We start from the raw sequence: 4,985 nt of genomic DNA on the forward strand, positions 1-4,985 counted from the left end.
TAAAATCATACAGAATTTTTGGAATAACTTTAGGATTAAAATCGAGGCTAAACGAAGTTTACAAAAACTTTGGATTTTTTCAATGTCTTCAAAAGGACCTAAAAATGACTATATGACACTCACTCATGCATACACATATTTGGTCATTTGAAATAGGGTGACTAGTGGCTTAAATAGAACCTAAATACACAAAATGTGTACATTTGGTCAACCGAACTCTCATGTACAAAAATGCCCCAGTCAACCGAACCCAGACCAGGTCAACAAATTGACCACAGTCCGGTCAACCACGCACAGCTAAGTGTATATCTCCCGATCGACCGAACTCCATCCAAGTCAACTATTTGACCTTCTGGTCGACCGAGAATTTTTTGTATTGCACCAATCTGGTCGACATAGTTCCCACGTGTGGGAGCTCAACGGTCTGGTCGACCAATAGGCTTAGTTCAAAATCTGCCTAGTCGACCAAACCTCGCAAATATTGAAAATCGCTTTTGGACTTACATGTCTGGTCGACCGAAGACCATAGTTCATTTCACGTCCGGTCGACCGAACCCCTAGAACTTGGGTCGACCGAACTTGTCTTGGTCGACCGGTGCTCTCGAGTTGAAATTTTTTAAAATGTATTAAAACGTTATTAAACTTTAATTAATCTTTTCCAAAATACCGAACGTGTCCCCAATTGTCAAAATTCTTAAAAAAACTATAAATATCCCCTCATTACTTCATATTAGCATCTTTGATTAACTCTAAATTTCTCTCTAATCTCTTGTTATTCAAAGTTTCCTCAACTCATTTTTATTGCAAAAATTTCATTTTTGGGGAAAAATTTTTCAAATTAAACTCTTCATCTCTCTTTCTATCTATTCATTTCAAAATCATTTTGTAAAGAGAATATATTTATTTTGGAATTAATTTTCGTATTCACATGTTATACTCTCATATACTAGTTATTTTTGAAAATCATTTTGAGAATATAGTTTTGTTTTTCTCTCAAATTATTTTCTTGATAAATATATTTTGGAAGAAGTTATTTATTGCACAAATATTTTATTGAGCATAACTCTTAGATTCTCCAAATATTTTTTACTTGTATAAATCTTTGTTGGAGAACATAATACTCATTTTTCATATACATTCTATTTGTGCAAAAATAATTGAAAGAGAAAAACCATAGGTTCTCCTATATTTTTATTGAAATACCTTTTTGGAGAAAACCTTTTATTAGGGCTTAAATATAGTTAAACACCCTTACTCCCCTGAGCATTATTTCATATCATTGGGGTGCATATTTTTATTGGGCTTATTGTATATATTTCTACTTGTATTTTTCATAAGCACTTTCATGTACAAAAATGGTTTTAATGTACTAGTTGGGTTCATCCCTTTAATTGAACTGGGGAGTCTCAAACCCGTAAATGAGATCGGTTCAGTTTAGCCCGGAATTGAACTAGGGAGTCTCAACTCCGTAGTTCGGCTCAGCCTAATAATTGAGCTGCAGTTTTCCTTACCCCGTAAGGAGAAGATGTAAAAGACTTTTACTCCTCCCGATTAAGTGAGCAAGTTTAGTGGAATCCTTGAGGGGTATGCCCAAATTGGGGATGTAGGCAATATTGGCCGAACCTCGTTAACAAATTTGTGTGTCATTCTCTTTCTCTCTATCTTATTTAAATTTCTACACTTTAATTTCAGCATGTGTATAAATGTTTATTTAATGTTAAAATTATTTGCATATACATATTTGATTTAAATAAGATACTACATACGTGTATGCTTGCTTTCACTTTTAAAATTATGTTACATACGCACCTGCACATTGAATGAGATATGATATGTGGTGAATTGGCGTAATTGTTCAAATTAGTGAAAAATATTTTAAAACTCAATTCACCCCCTTCTTGGGATCACACCAATTCCAACAGGGTGGACATGGTTTGGTTAACTGAACCATTACACCCAAATCACTAACTGAATCGAACTTTTAAAATAATAGAATATCGAACCAAAATTGAATTGTTTAAAAGGATTAACCGAAATTTGGTTAACCAGTTTTTATACCAATATTCAATGATTAATCGAATCGAACTATTGAGTATAATTTAAAATTTTAAAGTTATTAAAAATAATATTTTTCTTTCATAACAATCAACATATAAATGTAAAATATTTTTTTTAAAAAATATTAAGCACAATTAGATCAATACATCTATTTAAATCTTAATTATAAAAAATTTTATATGATATCACATATAATATGTATTTTTTTACATTTGGTTGGTTTAGTTAATTGTGGCTATTGAATGAGCCAAGTTATATCCTAAAAAATTTAAAATTTCAAACGAGAACCGAACTAACATAATGGTTAACCAATTTTTCGGTTTGCTTTGGTCCAATTATGCGCTTTGGTTCAGTTTTTCTTTTTTTTTTTCTTGCCCACTCCTATCTTTGGTGGCTTCTAGGGCCTTCTCTGATACTTAATCAAAGTTGGCACGTACTATGTATTATTATGGCTAGTTATAGTTCTTACACTTAACCCCTATATGTTACCAAGGGTCACCTAAGCTCTATTTTCCCCTTGACTATCACTGATTGTTAGGATTTATGGACACGAAGATCAAGTTCAATTTTTGACGTCTATAGTTAATTTGGCATGCCAGGTAAGAGAGTGTTGCTTTCTACATGACGATCCTTGGAACTAAAAAAATAAAATGTAAAATAAAAAGAGGAAGTGGAGGACACCTTGATTAGCCCCACATCGAGGAATATCTTAACCTCAAGATCGGAGGAGACTAAGTGAAAAAAGAAGTCCGCCCATAATTGTAATCACTAAGATACACAACTCTAGTGCATGACAAGTTATTCAGCAAGCAATTATGACCACAATGAGACCAACAATATGAGTCCATTACCTCACCTTGGATGAACTATGTCAAAATTTTTTTGATCTCCATACTTGTAGGCATCAAGGAAAGGTACACCTTTATTCATTTAAGCTTAATTGTCACATCTCTAAATGGTAAAAACATATACAGTATATATGAAATTTTAGAAAACAAATCGTGAAACTAGTGTCTAAAAGATGAATTACGAGGATAATACTCGGGTCATTGCCCACATTGATCTTTAAAAAATTTAAAGGATGAGATTTTCAACAAATAAATATGCAATATATATATATATATATATATATATATATTCTTTCTTTTGTGGTGGAAATATTTTTTTTCAATGGACTCCTCTATCAAGAAGTAAAAGTCTTCTTTGTTTGAAAATTTTTCCCTATATTGATTGAAACTATATTTAATTACTTATTTTACTAAAAATATATCTAATTAGATACCCAAAAATGGGTAAGATTCATGTACTTCATTTTCATTTCAAAAGTTAGCTATTGCAATATATATATATATATATATATATATATATATATATATTCTTTATTATTTATTGCACATTTTATTTCAATCAAAATTGACTGGTTTGAAAAAAATTAATCAAAGTGACTATTATAAATTTTAATTTACACACATATCTTAAGGCTACATGTTGTTGTTGTATAGATAGTTTCCATTTGACAAAGCATTGATAAAAAGGGAAAGAGACTTCAATTATGCTATTTTATTTTTCAATTAATTCAATCTAAACAAAATTAGGTGTTTAAAGGTTATACTCATAATTAATAGCTAATCAAAAGATAATGCCAAAAATAAATATTCCGAGACTTGAAAGAGCCTTCCAAGGCTCAGGAGTGGGGGAGCATCTTATGGGCCACAATAATAATTAATTAGAAGCTTATCTAGCTATCTTATGAAATAAAGAAGTAATATTAGCTCAAGAGATGAGAAAGAAACGTATAACACACTAACACGCAAATAATGGTGGTAAACCCCAATTCAATGAGGGATGAGCATTAAAGCATAATTAAGTGTGAGGATAGCTATAAAAAAGAGAGAGAAGGACAAGGTAATTAAGTAGGGGGCTCATTCTAAAAACTATAGCTATAGCATTTTTTTTTTTTTTTATTTTATTAAAAGAGGGCGACGCCTTCATTTATTTATTAATATACCTTCACTTTTGATGAAAAAATTTTGTGGTTACAAGATAAGCAAAAGGGAGATTACAAAAAAACCTTCTCCAAAAAAAAAACACCAGTAACCAACCAAATTAGAATAACAAAACTAAATATAACTAATAAAAAAAATAAAAACATAAATACAACCAAAATCAAATCAAAATACACCAAACGAAACTCTAGTGTTGAGCAAATGATGAACGGAAATGAGACCCCACTTATCCATTCGAAAAATATCTTTCAGATAACGTGATAGAAGGTGTTTTTTTTTTTTGAATTACATTGTTTCCATTTTTCCTTCCTTAGCAGGAAAATCAACCGCACTATTGTCTTTCCTATATTAATGCATCATCATAACGTTCACTCCTTCTAGCTAAATTATATACATGATTTATGAACTTTAGCTTGAATATTGATCGGAAGTCATCGGGAATCTTCCAAATTCTATTTTTTCCTTAGTTGTAGATGATAACCACGATCTATGGATGTAAATATCAGGCAATTTTTGGCTTCAACAATAATTATATATTATGTTATTATATTCATAAGATGACATAAAAATGTAACTTTAATTACCTTATACTATACTACTAATAATATCATGCATTGTTAATCATTACAATATAAATTAAAATTATATCACGTTATAATAATATTAATGTTGCTATATTAAAATGTAATAACATAATTAATTTTAAAAAAACTCATAGTAATATCTAAACATAACATTATAATATTAAAAAAATATCTTCACTATAAAAGTATGACTATTTCATTTACGTTTTACATAAAAAAATTAAGAATATTTTGGTATAATGTGTCTAGCAAAATATCTTTGTCTAACCAAATATAAATATAGGCGTTGTGTGCACTTGCATTCTTAACAATTCTATAACTCAAATCAAATAGAAAT

This window comes from Malania oleifera, chromosome 4 (genome assembly GCF_029873635.1).
Source record: "Malania oleifera isolate guangnan ecotype guangnan chromosome 4, ASM2987363v1, whole genome shotgun sequence".
Taxonomy (NCBI): domain Eukaryota; kingdom Viridiplantae; phylum Streptophyta; class Magnoliopsida; order Santalales; family Ximeniaceae; genus Malania; species Malania oleifera.